At 37.6% G+C, this 19,826-nt stretch overlaps 1 long non-coding RNA gene across 2 annotated transcripts; it reads left to right on the top strand.

Moving 5' to 3' along the window:
• Positions 1-13,143: 13,143 nt before the first annotated feature.
• Positions 13,144-19,127, top strand: LOC309487297. Of its 2 annotated transcripts, none has more exons than XR_014201817.1 (2): positions 13,144-13,302; positions 13,618-19,127. It is a non-coding gene; the product is annotated as an uncharacterized lncRNA (long non-coding RNA). The 2 variants fall into 2 exon arrangements; XR_014201818.1 differs by lacking the exon at positions 13,144-13,302 and adding an exon at positions 13,326-13,419.
• Positions 19,128-19,826: the final 699 nt, after the last annotated feature.

The following is a 19,826-nucleotide window of genomic DNA, read 5'->3' as shown; positions in this document are numbered from 1 at the left end:
ATACTTGACTTCTGATTAGTCAGTTGTGAAATTCAGTAGTCAAATTTTTCGTCCGTATATAGTAGTTTTTCGTCAGTAGTCGTCCATATATATATACAGTAGAAGACACAGCAGACCTTGTGCTCTCTTGAAAGAAAACACAAACGCAAACACAACTGGTGCCATCTTACGTCTAAGTTATTGTTTCCTTTGGAAATATTTAATATTAATATTATTTTAATGTTGCTGCAGTGTTCACACTTTGTAATGGATTATGTTGTTTCTAGCAAATAGACAAAATATGGGTTAAATTATAAAATAATTTCAACTCAACTCAATTAATGTCCACATTTTTACTTATTTGCAGAGTAGGATAAGGATAATGTATAGTCAGCAAGTCATTATTGTGAAATAAACAACGACAGGATGACCAAGACCCTCACAGTAAGCGATTGACTGAATTAGATGAACACACTCTTCCCAAACTTTTCGCTAACTCATTTGGAAATGAGACACTTCTAATGGAGGTTTTTCAAGGAGAACAGTACTTCCTAATTTTGTATTCAACGTGTAATTTATCTTTGTGAGTTATGTAGCACACCATTTAATATTGGCCCAACCTCATGTGTAGGGTTGAATCTTCATATTCTGGACTTTTAAACCTGGGCTAAATGAAAAAATAGACACATTCTGTGATTTAGGAACAGCTGATTTTGCCAAAACTAACAGATCACATTTTGCCTTAATTCCTTCTGTGTTACAACAGACCCAGAAAGCCGAAAGCTGGACTTGGATTTCATTCAGATTTCCGAGCGGCACATAGAAAGCAAATGCAGTAAATCTAGGCCGGAGTGGAAGGCCTGTTATTCCTCCCATCTCCAAAATAAATGAGCTCACTAATTAATAGCAAGACGAGATCATGTAAATCCTCTCCCATTGTTTTGTTTCAAAGAGAGAACAGCATGTACCTAACCAACACAGAGACATGCCTTTACATGCAAAAAGAAGATGAGCTAGAGATTTGGAAAGAGAGATAAAAAGTGAAAATAAGATAGAGTAAGGAATTCTCATGCACAGAAGGACATATCCAAACACAGTAAACAAACATGTCTTTAAAATAAAAAAAATGTATCTATTAATATTACCATGAACTGCATCGGCACAACATATGCAAAATTTCCAACATGACATATGGTGAATATGAGAATTGACAATTTTAGACAAGGTTTCAAGATGTCTCTTGAATTTCGATGGTTTCATGCTTTTGGCTACCAATAACAATTGTGTGGTCATCACAAAGCATATTTATTATCTTGTTTCATGGTTTTATTAATGGTTTCTAAGCATTAGGACACATTATGCAAGCTTTCCATGTTGGCATCTGCCTAATTTAACTGGCTGAATGAAATTGCGCCAAAATACTGCAGGGTTTGTGTGGATGCACAACCTTTGAAGTCAACAATAAAAGATGTGGAAAGAGTTTTCTCCTCCCTCTTAAAAGTTGAAAAGTCTATTTATGTTGCCTGCTTATCGTACCCTTTCCTTATTATATGCTTAATTGCATTTTATGACTTACATTTTGGTTTTTTCCCCTTGCTGTCAGGAATTGGACCTGTGATCCACTTTCAGGTTGCAGCCCTCAGTTCAGAACCGTTATGTTAATAAACATCACTGGGCCCATCATGAAACTCTTTGCCTTAGAATCACAGATTTAGACTTAGGTTACATGAAGTATTATGCGAAATCTGTCATCACCAATGTTTGGCCTGGAGAACAATACATATTTACATTTACATTTACATTTATTCATTTAGCTGACGCTTTTATTCAAAGCGACTTACAATTGCTAGATATGTCAGAGGTCGCACGCCTCTGGAGCAACTAGGGGTTAAGTGTCTTGCTCAGGGACACATTGGTGTCTCACAGTGGATTCGAACCCGGGTCTCTCACACCAAAGGCATGTGTCTTATCCATTGCGCCACCACCACCCCGTTGTGAAATTCAAATTCAATTCATAATCATTATGGTAAGGGGTTGTGCATCTCCTCTTGCCTACAGGTACAAAAACATTCCCATAGTGTTCTGTGGTGAATTTGCACATATGTTTGTAAACGAAAAGTTACTGGGTGCATCTGTCAATCCAGATTCAGTGTTTACATAATGAAAATGTTAAGCAATCCAATTGTTCTTTACTGACTTTAATATTTGAGAATTTTAAGTTTTGAAGTTCCTATGGTGATGACAGAAAACCTCTCCATTCATATCCCTCATGTGGCTAGGCATGCGAATGCAAACTCCTTCACAGAACGAGAATAATTATCAGCAAAGGTGGTTCCAAAGCCAGAATGTTGGAGACCTTCAGAGCATGAAAGGTAATTCAGTGTGGGGATTGCTTCCCCACATGGTGTGAAGTATTTTGAACCAACTTTATTTGAGTCTCTCACATTTCAAAATCTCTTTGTGAGGGTTTGAATCTTTAAAGAAGAACTTAATGGAAAATAAATGTGTTCTCTTCAAGCATGTATATATTAATATAAAAACACACAAAATAAATGAAGCAAGGATGCATTAAATTGATCAAACGTGACAGCAGAGTTGTTGTTTTTTCAGGAAAGTATATTATGTTTTTCAGGATTCTTTTATTAAGAAAGAATCCTGAAAAAAATAAGGTTTTCACAAAATATTAAGCAGCCCAACTGATGATAATACTAATTAATATTTCTTGAGCACCAAACCAACATATTAGAATGATTTCTGAAGGATCGTGTGACACTGACGACTGGAGTAGGACGCTGAAAATTCAGCTTTGCCTTCACATGAATAAATGTCAAATATATTTTAAATAGTTAAAATATGTTATGATAAATATTCAGCCAATTGGTAAGCATAAATCTTACAGACCCCAAACTTTTGAACAGTATATCATTATTTTTAATTAGATAAACATCAAACATTATTATAAACATTAAAATAAAATACACTTTTTTTTTGCAATATGTATTACTCCGATTATTATTACACTCTGATCACTCTGATGTGATATTCATCTCTCGTTGTGACCACAGCTAATTGCTGCTTTGTCTTGGTTTGTTATTGCGTGTTAAGGAGTGTCGGTGGTGTTGTTCTGACCTGTGGTGAACTCTGGCTCACTCTGCTTATTCCCAGGCAGTAGCAGCTGAAGTTTGGGGTCAGACTGACATCACAAGTATCATAAAACTGTGTATGGTTTTCCTGTCTGAGGAATAGAACAGCCTGTTTACAAGTGTGTGTGTGTGTGTGTGTGTGTGTGTGTGTGTGTGTGTGTGTGTGTGTGTGTGTGTGTGTGTGTGGTCTCTGGAGCACAGTCTAAAGGGAGATTCAGAGCACTCATATTGTATATTGAGAACTCAGAAGGCAGAGATGACCAGTGCAGGTGTTTCTAAACACATAGTGACATGCACATTACAGCGATTGTGAATACACACATGCTGTGGTGGAGAGTTGATGCATCTCAGATAGTAAAGAAATATATCAAATCGTGTGTGTAATTCATAGGCTTATTGCATTGGCATGTATTATCCACAATTAAGAACATCTGGGCTAAAATTCGTGAGAAATTCACATCGGATCAAAAACATTAAAAGGGTTAGATCACCCCAAAAATCATTTACTTAACCTCATGCTATTTGATACTTGTATAACTTTCTTTCTTCTGCGGAACACAAAAGAATATATTTTAAAGAATGTTTCAACTGTTTTTGTCCATACAATGTAAGTCAACACTGAAAACAACATTGGACTTTTCAACATCATTGTATTGCATAAAAACATTTCTCAAGATATTTGTGCTCCCCTAATGATGATGAATTGAATCGGTGTCTCGTAGAACACAAATTAAATTCTGTTATATAAGAGTGCATTGATGCAATACAGTTATATTTAAAGACATTTAAATATTTACACTGACTTTTCGTCTCTTGCTGTGCGAATGGAAAGACCAACTGGTTCAAACATCATTTAAACCACTTCACATAACAAATGATCAGATGAATGACCTACAAAAACATGACATGTGCCAGAGTCTTTAAAATCTTTACCAGACACAAAGATGCAAGGTAATGTACACACTAAAGTAACATACAACACATGACATGCCTGTGTTCTCATGAGTCCTCTAAGAGTAAAAAGTGTTGACACAGATAAATGGAGGACATTCAAATCAAACTACTGTGTATATGACTAATGATCCATTAATGAGGACCTACTCTTTTGTAAACATACACAGAGCCAGCGTTTTTAAAATCTTTAACACATGTGAATGCTCTCACTGCTGCCTGGCCAGTAATGTGCTCTCTGATTGGTGTGTAACACCTTCTTTAGCCAATCACATTTTGCGGTTTTGCATCTGCACATGGCATATGTGGTTGTTATACTAAAATCATTTGTAAAATGAGCCTTGAGGAACGTTTTATTGCTCAGATGTTTCCTCCTTTCATATTTAAGGAGACTCAATGGAGTCTCGGTTATATTTCATTTCAGTATCGACTTTGTCTCAGGTGTTTCAAGGAGAAAACAACGCTCATTTGAGACAGCTGTTGACACAGTAAGAGTATAGAGATTCATGTAGATTACATATGTAATATGATCTTGGAAAATGTTGAGGAGTGTTTGAGTTTTGCATTGTTAAGGTCTCTTCTGAAAAGCTAGATGAGACACAAGTCTCCATTCTCCCCATAATCTCATTGGTCTAGAACACAAGTGTCAAATTTAGTTCCTGGGAGCCACTGTCCTGCAGAGTATAGCTCCAACCCTAATAGAACACACGAACCAGCAAATAAAGTCTCCAGGATTATTAGAAACTTGCAGGCAGGTGTTTTAGAGCTGATTGGAGCTGCAATCTCCAGTACAATGGTCCTCCAGGAGAAGAGTTTAACACATGATGTGGTCTTGGAGATAAAACTGATACACGTAATGATTTTCCTACTCAGTTTTTTTGTCTTATTTCCAGTACAAATATCTAAACATTCTTAAATCAAGATAAATTTACATATTAAGTCTTGTTTTCTGAAACGAATTTCAAAATTAAGTGAGTTTTTGCTTAAAACAAAACTCTGAACAAGAAAAAAATATCTGCCAATGGGGTAAGACAAATAAGTTTATATTTCTTATGCTGTTGGCATATACAGTATTGTGTCATGTTTTAAGCATAAACTGAATTTGAATGCATTTTTAGGAAAACAAGACTTAATATCTTAAGTCATTTACTTTTTCTAATTTACTTTTTATTTAAGATTGTTTAGATATTTGAACTGGAAAACAAGACAAAATGCCTAAGTACAAATAATCTTCTTTTTTTTTGCAGTATTAAAGATCTTATTTGTGATTTTTCTTTCCTTTAAGTTGAGCCAATGTTGTTTAGTTGTGGATTGATGGAAGACATCTTGAAGACATTTTGTGACTGTCTCTGTAGCCTAGGAGATACTTTAAGCTTCTTCTGGAAATCTTGACAAAATACAATGGTTTTGTTAAAGCGGTCCTTTAGACCAGATTTCATATGCTGATGAAGGGTCACATTCTTCCGTTCTCTTTCATTTTGAACAAGACCAGACAACAATGCATCCCTCATGTCTCGTTTTGAATAAAACATATTGAAATGACAGTGTCCGTGCCCACAGTCCCGCCTCTTTTCTACGTTTTTCCTCTTTTCTAAGTTTAGCAGCTGAGAAGCACAAAATGAAGTCATTTCTTAATTTATGAGCTTCTCCTGTCGGATCCATGTGTTTTGAGTTGTGCTTGGAAGCCATCTTGTGAATTCCTCAATGGTAATGGGGATTAGGAGGGCACAGCTAATGTAAACAATGCCTAAATTCTTCCATCTGATGTTGCAGTTTATCTCTGATAGAATAAAACATTGACCCTCTGCGAGCTTAGCAACCGATGAATACTCAGATCACAACATGGTCATTTTGCTGTCACCCTTTTCCTACTAAACTATCTGTTCTAATTGAACAAAAATGTCAATCTGGTAACGGTTCAAAACAGAGCTGTTTGTAGTGGAAACGAAGCAGCATTCTTCCATTAAATATTTGAATACACAAGCAATGAGCGCTTTGGAAACTCAACAAAATGCAACAGGGAGATAAACAGATGATGTTTCCTGCGCAATCGAGAATGAGCTCTTCCAGTCGGTGAGAAGAAGTGATGAATTGTTCGGATTTCATTTCTTCAACATGGTTTGACAGCTGCGCTCTTTTCATCTCCACACTTCTGCATCTAAACGGTGGAGTTTGATGCTCTGGCCAGGTGTTTGACTTACTGTCCAGCTCTCCGTGGGTAATTTTCCGCATTATTGTAATCAATGACATAATTGAGGAGGTTGAGATGTTTGCCCTGTCTGCAAATAGCCCCAATCAATGACTGCGCTTCAATTGGGCCAATTAAAGAAATTGTGGTAACATGAGACAGATGGAGTGGGTGCTTAGAGGCTGGGCTCCTCAGCATCCCCACGGTCCTTTTCATCCGTTTCGAGGGAAAGAGTCAAGTTTAAATTTTGACTACTTGGAGTTCTTGATCCAATCTCCCCAACGGCTGTCTTTAACTACACGTCTTTCTGTATACCTGTTATATTTGTTTTTATAACATTTTGGCTGTCTTCACTATTCATTCGTTACAGATCCCTGAAGCTCAGATGACTGATTGGATCTTTCAGTGGTGTTGGCTGAAGGTGAAGCTGTTCTCTTGTACACCCTCAGAGGGATGAGACTCCCAAAAAAAACAAAAGTAAGAGAAAGCAGTGATTGGATTATGCGAGTGTTAAATCACACCACAAACCCACAAGCACACTGTTGCAAAAGCAAGATATAATTTCTGCTTGTTGATCAGTAGTTTGAGTTTCCAGTTCATATCACCTGTTGAAATGGGCATGTATCCTTGATGTTCAGGGTTCCAACAGCGGTCTGCTTCTGTGATCCTCTGATCGGGAAATTCTGTTTGAAGTGATTTTACCACAGGAATTGCCAAGGATCTGTGGTTGGACTGGACTCATCCGCAGTGTGTAAAATAATCTGACAGTCTAAGATTCCAGAGCTGGTAGCGGTTTGGTGGGAAACGCTTAATGTTAAACACTATCATTTGAAATAGTGGACTGTAGAGGAGTACATGCTATAGGTTTACATTGTATGTGAGTAATTGGACTGGGAACTAATTATTTTTTATTATTTAATTAATTACATAATGTGCTGATTGATAAATGCAAATCATTTTTTATCTTTGACCAATACTTTGCATACACTTTTTTCTTTTCTTTTTTTACTTTGAGGTACTTAGTTATAAAACATATGTTTAGGATGAAAAAATCCTTACATCCATTCTCCAAACCACTGATCCTCTGTAGGGTCGCATGGAAGAGGAAAACAGTTCTTTTAAAAACATGTTTTGAGACTCTTGGAAAGTGTGGTTTGGCAAGGCACATATGCAGTAACGTACATGTTGTGTTAATTAGTTAATTCATTCAATAATTGTTAATTGACATCTTGCATTGATAGCTAGTTGGTAAAGAAGTATGGAAGAATTATTTTATTTTTTAAATGTGCATGAAATGGTTGTAACCAAAAACAAAGAGTGAAATATTTTAGAAGACAGTTGTGGTAATAATTCATACCATCTGTCAAACTCAGCTCATGGGCTTTTGATGAACACTTGTTAGCGCTCACTAGAGCTGTTCATAGAGGTCCTCAGGTGGTCGTGTTACCTGACATCAGTCTTTAAATTTTCTCGGATATACAGTTTCACCGTTTCATCGTGTATCAAGGTGGTGTCCATTCTTGCCCATGCGGCCTTAATTTGACTGCTGATCCCACTGAAGATTCACTGGTTAAATTCAAGGCGTTCCTACAGTTTTCATTATGACTGTTTCATAACGAAGTGCTTGCTGATTTATGTCATTCTGGGGAAACATGTGAAACGCCGCTGTGCTTCTCTTCTCCTTTGAGTGAAGATCCGCTCCATAATTTCAAACAGAGCTGAATTTATACTCTAGAAGTACACCATGAGTATATTTACAGCCTAAAATGTCTATGAACAGCTTATTTAGAACATACAGTGGCCCCAAAATATATTTTGATACATTCTGGACACTTACGTCATGCTTAAAAAAAACGTCCTTGCATTAAATTAATAAAATATCAAACCATATGGAATTTGCAAAAAGAAAAGGGAAAAAAAATGACTCAGTTTTCTGAGCCATTTTTGCAATTACTTTTAATCAGCCGGTCCCAAGGTCCCATTTCAGTGGATGTATGAAGTCAGTTCCTCTCGAGTTCACACAGGTGTCCTAGCAGAATAACCGCCGGAGTAGTTCATCACATTAACTTTGAACATGTTCCACTAACGTCTGACAATCATAAAGTGTCTTCATTTGGAATGATATATTGAAGGCTAACAAATTTCTTTTTGTGAAATATTTTTCTTGAAAATCTTTTATTCACTTATATTACATGCTTATGATATGTTTATTTAATGAATGCCACCTGGTTGAATAATTGTTAAACAACGCAAGGAGATTCATACACTTATGAATGTGGCTAAAGTGTCCAACAGTTTGTATTTACATGAATAAGACCATGAGAACGTGGACTCAAACGTGCCCTCAGCAACATGCTGCCTTTTCTCTACTGTGCTGTTTTTCATGAGGTATGCAGTTCTCCTCTTTTGAACTCTAAAGAGTTCTAATAGCCGTCTTGATCTTCCCTTTTTCAAAGAAAGAAATGTTTGAAAACTTTTCCAGCCTGAAAATACTGCTCCATGACCCTTAAAGTAGGTCTAGTCTCAAAACTAGAAGCAGCTTAACTGCTACTTGACACCCTGAGTAATAATATGAGAGAATATGGATGAGTGAATTAAACCGTTGGGGGGTTTTGCTCTAAGACTCTGGCCCAGCTGTGGTCAGAGGAATCTGCTAGTGTAAATTATTTGCCGTCCTGTCCCGAAAATGAGATAAATGCATTCATTAGACATAGCAAACTGTGCTATGTAGGGTGCCTTGGTCTGGCTTTGGGCCATAAGCTTTAGGGAGAGACAAACACAAGTTGTCCGGCCAAAACAGAAGCTTCATCACCCTAAGGCATGCTCAGAGCTCTCACAGACAGCGTGCTCCATTCACAGGACATTCTTCTGTTCGCAATCAATCTCACACCCTGTAGGAAAATTAGCAAGGCTGCATGTTGTGAGAACGGACAGCTGCAGGCAGCCGCATGGAAATGAATAAGAATGAAGATCCCATCCCAGGAAGCACGAGAGAGTTCAGATGGAAAGAGAAGGCAATCGGTCTGTGATTTTATTTATTATTTTTTTAATCCAAGCAAACACTCCAGTTTTCTGATGTTATATACACAATTTATTAGAACTGTCAAATTGAGGGATTTTTTTTCTCACACTGACCCCCGGTTTCACAAACAAGGCTTAAGCCTAGTCCTAGACTAGACTAAAATACATGTTTAAGCTGTTTTAACTGAAAACAACTTCCACTATCTTAAAATATGTCAGTGCTATTGTTTTGTCTCAAGATGTACACCAGTAATGTTTTTTCCTAAGGCATGTTTATAAAAGCTATAAATATCCTAATTGAACTAAGGCCTAATCCAAAGCCTGTCTGTGAAACCGGGCCATTGTGATACATTTGTTTGTAATATTAAAATATATGACCAGCTGAACTTTATTACTGGTAGATTAATTGATAAAAAAAGAAAATAATAATCATTTGTTGCAGCCCTACTTAGAAACCCTATAAGGTACAGCACTGGGACGTTTGAGGATTTAAAAGGTTTTACACAAAACCCAAAAGTTTTGTGGGCAAATATCTCTAAACTCATTTTCAAATGTGATGAATGAGACAGGACAGATAGCTATTACATCACTAACTGGTGTCAGTGTGGAATCCCTATGGACGTTCTGTGGAAAGCGTTTGCATTTGTTTTGTGTTGATTATCATCTTGCCTGCGCTTGCTTGGCCTCTGCAGGTGGTTGGCCCCTCTTGGCATGGCTCTGAGATGCTGGGCTCAGTTAACGTAAAGGCTGAAGCATGCGTGTGAAAATGAACTGCTGGAGAATGTGGCCAGCCCCACCGCACCAGCTGTCTGCTGCTTTAGTCTCCATCACAGTGTGGAAAGAAACGCTGTGCTGTCCGTGGGTGGAGCTTGTGAGGCTTTATTCTAAAAAGAGTGTGTTTGCTGTGGGACCTGATTGAAATTGCTTACATTTTTCTCTTTTCTTTTTAAGGCTGTCAGATTTCTCCTATAGGGGGGGGGGGGGGGGGGGGGGGGGGGGGACACTGTGTGTGTGTGTGTGTGTGTGTGTGTGTGTGTGTGTGTGTGTGTGTGTGTGTGTGTGTGTGGTTGTTGTTGTTGTTGTTGTTGTTGTTGTTTTGTGCCAATTGTTTACACGTTTATCGTATTAGTACCTGCTATTTCAAGTATGAAAGTTAAATATGATTTCTATTAATTGTATAAAGTCTACTTTTAGTACATTTATACTGTGTGTACAGTATATATAGGCCATAAATGTAATATAATTTAGCTTATTTATTTATGTAGTTTAGGCTACATTACATTATATTGTTTTAATGTGTTTGTTTTACGTTTCAGAACGATTGTGGGGTGAACTGGCATATCAGAAAGAAACAATATGGTACTATTTACAAGTTTAAGAAATTACACCATAGATTTAGGAATTTAAATGAAACTGCAGGTCTTTACCACTGTTGAACATAGATTGAGAGAATTTAGGCTCCGTTTAAAAGTTGTATTTTAAGTTTTTATTTTATTGTATTGTAAAAGATTTGTAATGTTTTTTTATTTATGAATAGAATGCTCTTATGCTCACCAACTCTCTTATGCTTACAATTTAAAATATTCTACTTGAATATATTTAAAATGTAAATTATTCCTCTGATGGCAAAGTGGAATTTTCAACAGCCATTACACCAGGTTTCCCCTCCCCCCCCCCCCCCCCCCCCCCAAAAAAAATCATACTGACCCCAAATTTTTTAATCATAGTGTATGTGCATGAGATGTTAAAACAATCCTTGGTGGTGGGCATAAAGTATGTTGTATGAAAAAAAGTCAAATAAATGTTAATAGAAGCATTTGTGTCTCAGGCCAAAAAAAGGCCAATGGCCATTGATGCATATTAGGTTTCAGCACCGCAGACAGCACTAAGTAGGACTTCTTTATTGCACATGTGGATCGAAACTCTTAGACAGGTAAGTTTCCTCTTAAGATTTGTGTTAGTCTTACACAGCGGTATTTATACTGAGAACAACATGGAGAGACTCAGAGTATAATAACAGAGGTGATTTTCCAGCTCCCATCTGGACAGCGCTTCCTGAGAAACGACCTGAACGACAACAGCAGTGATTCGTGAAGAGAAGCGAGCGCCGCTCACGACGCAATCTTGAACTTGTTTCCCGTCTCCCACGGGAAGTCCACAGTGGATTCTGCTGCTTTTCTCTCACTGATGGGGCTATCCTACGGTTAGGCAGCATGCAAAACGCCTAATTTTAACTGAAACCCCCAAGATACAGGCCCTTCTTCACAACCCGGCACTGCTCTACTGAGAATCCAGCAGTTTTATGAATTAGTCAAATAAGTGTGGAGCCAGGACTTATTGCAGTATGATATTCTTGAATTTGACTCTGGAGGACGGTTCATGTCCACTAGACTCATCTCCACTTAAGACTTACTTTGACTCTGACTTAATCTTTTGGGGGCTCATGGGGGTGTTCTCTGGTTCACCACATGAAGGATGTGTGGATCAGAATGCGGATGATGAAACACATTATCACACCGGGCTAAAAGATAGAATCCTGAAGTTTTCCAACAGCTTTCGTTGCATCGTACTTTTCTATTGACAGAGCACATCATATTTCTTCTGCCTATCCAATTACTTCACATTTGAGCATCATAAATACTGTGGAAGAGAGACCGAGGGAGGAAACTTTGAAGGCCCATTGTTCCTGTGTGCTGGCTTGGATCAAACTTCCCCTACCAAATCTTAATCTGAGCAGTTATAAGTGACAAACTGGCTTCAGATTAGCAACACGGGGCAAATTTTGCCAACAGCTCTGATGGAGGAAAGGAAACTGCTGAGCTCGTAAGTCATCCGAAGAGTATTCCAGACAAACTCTTTATCTGACACTCAGAGAAGTACTGAAACATGTGTCTCGAGCGCAGGCTAGATTTTTGACTTTAAGGGTCCCTGTACATGGAAAGTTTATTTCTGCATCGTGTGTCAATCTTTAGATTTATTACGTATGGCTAATTGATTTTATTGCAGGAAAGAGGAAAAACTGCTCACATGCATATGTTTAATGCATAACCCGGTCTTGACGTGAACGCACTTTTACTGGCAGTGACTTGTTCGTGCTAATTCTCTGAATCAGTCAGAGCTTCTGAAGCTCTCAATGGGGACTCAAAAATACCACACCAAATTGAATGAATTTTAAATTTGCCATACCGTAGTACTGAGATCCATGTGGAATATTTGAAATATGTTAAGATGAGCATGGCTCATAACTCACGGTGAAATATGGGGATGATGATCCGTGCAGGTTTAGCTGTGCTAAAGAAGCCCTTGTCTCAGAAACTGCACGTGGACAATGTGTTGAAATTGTGGGATATGCGATTAGGAAATGGATTTGAAAGGGCCTGACCGAATGGATTGGTTCTGCTGGACGTGCGTCCCACTTGCTCCTGGTCTGAAGGAGCATATGCTGTACAGCTCAGTGTATCAGATGAAACCTGTATATCACCGCAAAATACTGCCTGTGGCTGTATTTGTGTCAAAGAAGTTTACAGGGCTTTATAAATTAAACTGTAAAAATGAAATGTGAGTCTCACTATACATTCTTTAATTCAAGGAATGAATGTGCATTATGGTCTCATATGGATCATAATGATTTTAAATTTGGTTTAATTGAAAAGCATACATTTGTTTGATCATTATAACTATCCAAACAGTTTGATTTAAATGTCATATGGAAAAAAAAAATCCCCCCCTGAGGTCCATTTATAATGTTTTTAAAAGTTGTTGGTGCGTATGTACTTTAAAAGGTCAATTTATTTTTTCAACCTTTACTCATATGCTTAGAATTAAACAAGCTGTTTTGTGCTGCTGTGCCTTTGAGATGCATGTGAACTGAAATACAGTGGTTTGCTGCCAGGAACGGCACAAGTTTTGTCAGATTTTACTCATATAATTTGTTTTGTTGTTGTTGTCTCATATCTCTTTGTTCTTTCTGCAGATTATATCATTACACCAATAGGTGACAACAAGTGACTGTCTTTATGAGTGAGTCACTGAATCATTCACTGAATCAATGCTAAATAGATGTTTTTATTAGCTTAGTTTCAGTAAATGCCTCTTTTTTTGGACCATGGAGGTTGTTTTGAGATTTCAAAAGTTGCGGTATGTTTTCATGATACTTTCATCCATAAAAATCTTGATATTATTATCCATTGATATTAATATTATCCATTTTGCTGACATAAGAAAAGTCAGTCTTTTGCTGAAAACTGTTTCCCACATTGCAACTCGGCTCATATCAGATGCCACCCTGACACCTGTCAATCATGGAGTCTGATTTTGTGCTCTCTGGTTCATCAGGGCGTGACTCTCCCCCGTAAAACACACACCGTGTGATGCACAACTTCCCTTTCCTGCCGACACACAGCTGCGTGTCTGAGGCTTGGCGCTCCGCTCTCGTAAATCAAGGCTTTCTGCAGCAGCAGGATCCAATCAGGCCCAGGTGGAGGCCCAGGGGGCAGCTCGGGGGCCAGGCCTGGGGAATACAAGCTCTGTGCTGGACACCAGAAGAGACTAAAGGGCCAGTACAGGAAAAAGTGCAGAGGACCCAAGCTGGATCCCTGAGGGATGCCAACACGCTGAAAGATCTTGGGGAAGTTCCATCATCACATCCAGTACTAACCTTAAGTTTCCCTTTTACTCTTCCATACACACAAACACACATTTTTGTGTTATTTTGTGTCTTTCCCAGTGATGTGCCCATACATACTTCTTTCAACAACTTATCCCCCAAACACACAAAGACATACCAACAACCCTCTGCTGGTGTCTCCTCACAGGAGAGAGGGTTTGCAAGGGAGGGGTGAAGGAGGGATGTTGATGAAAAGTGGCACAGGCCCACGGAATGTGATCAGGCCTCCACATCTGCAGGAAAGACGAAACCGGCCTCCCAATTTTACAATGATGATGTCAGCCTGCCTACATGACAGTGTGTGGCTGAGGTGCCAAGTTTCTCCTCTTTTGCTTTGTGTTTTTTCTTTTTCTTCTCTACCCTTTTTTCACTGTCTTTTCTGCTCTCTGTGCTTTTTTGTTTGAACAAACCCCCTTCCTTTTTTCTTTCTTTTTTTGTTTTTGTCATTTTTCCTTTTTTATAGCATGTAATTCGCATGGGACAGTATTAACCATGCTTTCATATGGGGGAATTGAGAGCTGGTAATTTCTAATTTCAGAAAGGACTAAACATATACTGTGTTTGGACTGTAATCAGCTCATCTTTATGATAAGCAGCACAGCTGACCTCAATGATTGAAACAAAACTCACAGGTGTAATATGTTTCACTTTCTGTTTTTCTGTACTAAAAAATAGATATTGTGACTGGCTGAATACAAGGGCCAATTATATCCTAAATTATGTACAGTGAGTGACTAATGTGAAGATATATATTATTTGCGTTCTGTACTAGGATACATGGCTAATTTGAATGCTCTTCTCCAGGATCAATAGGAAATTGACACAAACATATTTTAATTGAAATTGCTTTTTCATGCTTTCCAAAGACAGTAAATGTGCACTGTTAATTGCAGCACTCAAATGAAACTAAGTTTTGTGAATAAGGCACTATTGAGGAATAATTTTGCATGCTGAAAAAGAATGAATATTACTTAGCCTATATTTGAAAGTTTGGAAGTCAGGATTTTATTCTTTTGAAAGAAGTCTCTTTGAAAGAAGGCTGCATTTACTTGATAATAAAATACAGTAAAAACAGTGTTATTGTAAAATACTGTAACTATTTAAAATAACTGTTTTCTGTTTTATTTTAATATAATTTAAATTGTAATGTATTCCTGTAAAGGCAAAGCAAAATTTTCAGCATCATTACTCCAGTCTTCAGTGTCACATGATCCCTCAGAAATCATTCTATACATATTTGGTGCTCAGAAAAACTTTCTTTTTTTTTATCACTATCAACGTTGAAAACAGAAATGTTTTTGTAAAAACTTCAGGATTCTTTGATGAATAGACAGCTCAAAAGAACATTTCTTTGGAATAGAAATCTTTATAAAAAAAATACATATTTTGAACAGTAGTGTATGTTTAAACTGAATTTTGGGTTAGTGAATAATATGCAGATTTTTACGTGGAAAATACAACGGGGAAAACTGGTGCTGTTGTTTAGCAAAAGCACCTTCTATTAGATATTTTGTATAGTGATGCATATTGATATTTATTTTACATGAAGGAAACAAATAGTCTAAATAAGTATTATCTAATGGAAATGGAAGATCTAACTTAAATAGTTGGTATGATTTTTATAGTCTGGTACTGAGAGCCAAGGTAGTTGCTTAGCCAGTTGGTACAGTTGTAGAAGACTCGGAAATATGAAACAGACAGTGAAGAAACTTGAATGAATGAATTATACTCTTTATGCATTTCTCCTCAAAATACACTTGTAAACACCATTGAAGCTGGTGACCGCAGATGCAGGGAAAGTCCCTCTGATTGGCATTTGGTGACACTTGCCACCCAGGGCAGGTCAACCCTGCAGAGTCTAGCTTGGTAGTGCTGATGACAATTCCCGTATGTTTTTCTTGTGTGAAGTCTCTCTTTATGAGAAACAGCTTTTCTCTTGCTCTTTTCGTGGGAAAAAGGATCCAGATTCCACTTCACCGAGAATGTGTGTGGTGAGGAAGCACGCGTTTCATCATTATTTAGATCAGTTCGCTTTCATAGAATATTATTATAATTCTTTTCTGCTCAAAGTGGTACAACACCAACATAATGAAGTCATAAATTACATGCTGTAACTTTCCTTTTTCGGGCGGGAAAAAGATGACTTTCATCTAATTTTACCTCAATGAAATAAAGATGGAAAATTTTTGCTCTCTTTGTGCCAGTAGCAATGGCTTTTAAAATAAAAGCAGAGAGCGAAACATAGTCCCTTGACAAGATGACTGGGATTTTGCCAAAAAAGAAAGTGGTGAAAAATCCATTCTGCCTACCTGGGGGTCAGATGCAGTTAGCTTGATGCTTTGATCAACAGTAAAGAAAAGTACTTTCCCTTCATTTAAAATGTCCAAGCAGCAGCTGTAGAGGGATTATATTTACATATTAAGGAAAACAGGACGAGAGGATGGAGAGAAGGAGACATGGTGAGGAAGGTTTGTGTTACAGGCCGGGGCTCCAAATGGAAGCATTTTACTGAACTGATTCTGCTGGGCTACTTTCAACACCAATCAGCATTACAGTGTTAAAAGAGCTAGAGTGTGCACACACATACTCGAACACACACTTACATGCAAAATTCTGTTCACAGTTTGATGTAGGCTACACAAACATACACAATCTGTTTGTTGTACATTCTGTACACACACTCATTCCAAACATTCCCTCTAAAAACATTCACACAACACTCTGTGCCCATTATTTCGTCCACAGTTTCATCCGGTATGTCAACAGGCTTTGGATATAGCTCTCACTGGAAAAGAATTTTCGTGGATTGACTTCTCCATAGATCCAAGAGCAGCAGCAAATGTTTTATTTTAAGGAAGGAAATAACAGGACGTGTTTCTTTTCTAATTTGAAGCAGTGACAAGGTGCACCCGACAGCTTTTGGAAGCTTTCGCAGTCCGGCTAATTCAGAAAGTGTCCTTGGCACATCTGATATGCATTATCGTGCGCTGGAGTCCCTGGCGCTGAAGGCCGCAGGTGTGAGCGGGTGTACTGTTCAAAAGAGTAAACAATATAATGTGTGGTCATAAACAGTGGATGTTATTTAATCGTGTTTAGAGCACATCTCTCATCTCTAAAGCTCAGACTGCTGGATGCATAAGGTGCCGAAACCAACAGCAGGTTGGTTAACTCTTTGATTTAGGTTTTCGTTTATGCGGCCTCGGTTGTCATTTCTCTGAATCACGAATATGACCACACACATGTTTGAGGAGGGTTGCCTCTGTGAAAACGGTTCGGGACCCTATAAGCACAGGCTGGTGACAGCTCTTCTCCGTATTTGGCTATGTCCTGCGAGGCTTCAACAGCATGATTGAGTTATTTTCTGGAACAATAGCACAGGATAATCTCTGTGTCCTTCACATTCATCTCGGAGTCTATATTCAAAGGAGGAATTCTCTTTTTCTCTCACTGGATGTGTGTATTTCACTCTCTCTCTCTTTCTTTTCCTCCTCATCTGTTCTACATTTTCTTCTAATTGCCATTTTTCAAGTTACAGTCATCTGTTATTGTTAGGGTTAAAAATGTCAATCACACAAGTACCAGAGTTCTGCATGTGTATGTGTGTGGGTAAAATGTCTTGTTTCCATCTTGTTTCTACTCAGACATGTGGAGATGTGGCAGATGTGTCCTGTTTTTGTTTCAAGGTGATGTTGGTGTAAGAAAAGGCTCTTGCTAGCTTGTGGTTTTGCATTGGTACATGGTTTGAGCAATTACATCGTTTTTTGTTTCTACATGAAGTCACACCTTTTACTAAAATCTGAAGGAAAAATGTTTTGTGTTTCATTAAAATATCTAAGAAACGGAAATGCGGATAAATAAATATACAACAACCTCTCAAACTAAGAAATTAGGTTGAGTAAACTCTGCTATATCCATATGATTCGGACGTTGATGTTATTTTTAGTAAAAGATAACAACTTATTTTTATCTTCCCGTCCATTTCTTTCTCAGCACGTTTATGCGGGTTATGGAAAGCATGTGTGGTTGAGGCAGATATGTTACTGGGATTCATTTAGCCATGTAAGTGTTACTAATCAGATCCTGACTACTTTTGTTTTTCTTTTCTTCTTCCTTTCCTCTCTCGTTTTTTTCTCCTCGGTTTTGGTGGGATGATGCCAGCTTCCTTTTCCTCTCACCATGTCAGATCATCTATAGGAGCGAAGCAGACCAGGAAAAGCTCATTAAATGGCTAAGGATATTGAGTTTATTCGGCCCAGTCGGAGCTGGTAAAAAGGGCTCGTATACTGTGGGAGTGGGAAAAGAGGGGTCTCGCACCAAATCAACCTTTTTTGTTAACCTAGAAAAGTCTGTCCACATTTCTGTGTGTTTTTCTGATTTTCTTTTAGTTGGGTGTATTAAATAGGCCTTGCAGTTTCTCATGTGTCACAGAATCCCTGTCATTTGCGGGAACAACCATCCACAGTGTTTTCTTAATAGGATGACCAGCTTCCTGGCACAGTCCTGGTTTCACAAGGTGTGTCCTGATAATTATAATATTAGTAATAAAATGCTGATGAATACGTGTAGCCTATATACATTTACATTGTTTCTGTGTTATTATTAACATTTTGTGTTAAAGTTATCTGATGAAACTGAAATAATGAAATGTTTTTAACAATGAATATGAAATACAGTTTTATGACATCCGGTTTTAAAATTAATTCATTCTGACAATACCTGCTTTTGTTCTTTTAAGTCATTTGAGCTGCAAAAAACTAAAAAACACAAAAAAAAACCCGGTGAAAACAAGAAATCTAAATGTTAATTTAAAATGGTAAAAACCATAATTATATATCTTCTCAACTGTAATGGGTCAGTAATATTACCAAAGGGGGTAGCATGTATATTGAAAATAGCAGAGGGCCTAAAACAGACCCTTGTGGCACTGTGGAAAAAAAATGGTAACGTCAGATACGTACGATTTAAACCATATTAATGTCTGTCTCTGAATACCAGTGTAATTTTGTAATCGTTCTAAGAGTACACAGCACTATGAGAGGCTTAATAATGACCAGCCTGAAGGTTTTTTGTTTTGTTTTGTTTTTTGTTGTTGTGGAAAGTAATTAATACTTTTATTCAGCAATGATGCATTATACTGATCAAAAACTGATTTTTATTTGAAATAAATGCTGTTCTGCAATGCTTTTGAACTTTCTGTTTACTAAAGGACCATTTTCTACAAAATATTAAAGGGTTCATTAACTGAGTATTAAAATTTTCCTTGTCTTTTGACAGTTAAGAGTTTGTTATACTATAAAAATACCCTGTAAGTTTCAAAACTCATAACTTCATTGTTATTCCAAAAACAGCTTTTATTGAAACCAAGGCCAGAAAACGACAGGATCTAAAATGTGGAGACTTATAACGTCACAGGGCAGCAAAAAAATGCCTTTGCAGAAGAATTTCAATGCCTATGTCCACATCACCATGTCTTTTGCGCCGCCCACTTGAGCGTTAGTGAATAGTTACATGAGAACGAGAAAAGATCGACACAGGATCAATACCATTGCCTTCCAAAGGATCCTAATGCTAGGATAGTGTTTTGTTGTTGTTGTTGTTTTTACAATGTGAATGTCTCAGCAGTGCATTATTTGTTTGTATTCTGTGCATTTCACTGATTATTTGGTAAATGCCGGCGCAGGCTTTGTAAACAGACTTAAACAAAATGGATCTGCCAGCAACGCCACAGACATGTAAGTAACCATGTTTATTCTAATGCCTGATCTGTGATCAGTGATTTCTGATGTATAATTATTCAAGTTTAGACAGATTATCTCTTAAAATCGATCAATGAATGCATCAATAAATCAGTGACTAAACTATCAACTTCATGTTGTTT

This window comes from Leuciscus leuciscus, assembly GCF_965113295.1.
Source record: "Leuciscus leuciscus genome assembly, chromosome: 22".
NCBI classification, from domain to species: domain Eukaryota; kingdom Metazoa; phylum Chordata; class Actinopteri; order Cypriniformes; family Leuciscidae; genus Leuciscus; species Leuciscus leuciscus.
The sequence above is the reverse complement of the archived record's forward strand: the minus strand, read 5'-3'. Positions and strand labels throughout refer to the sequence as shown.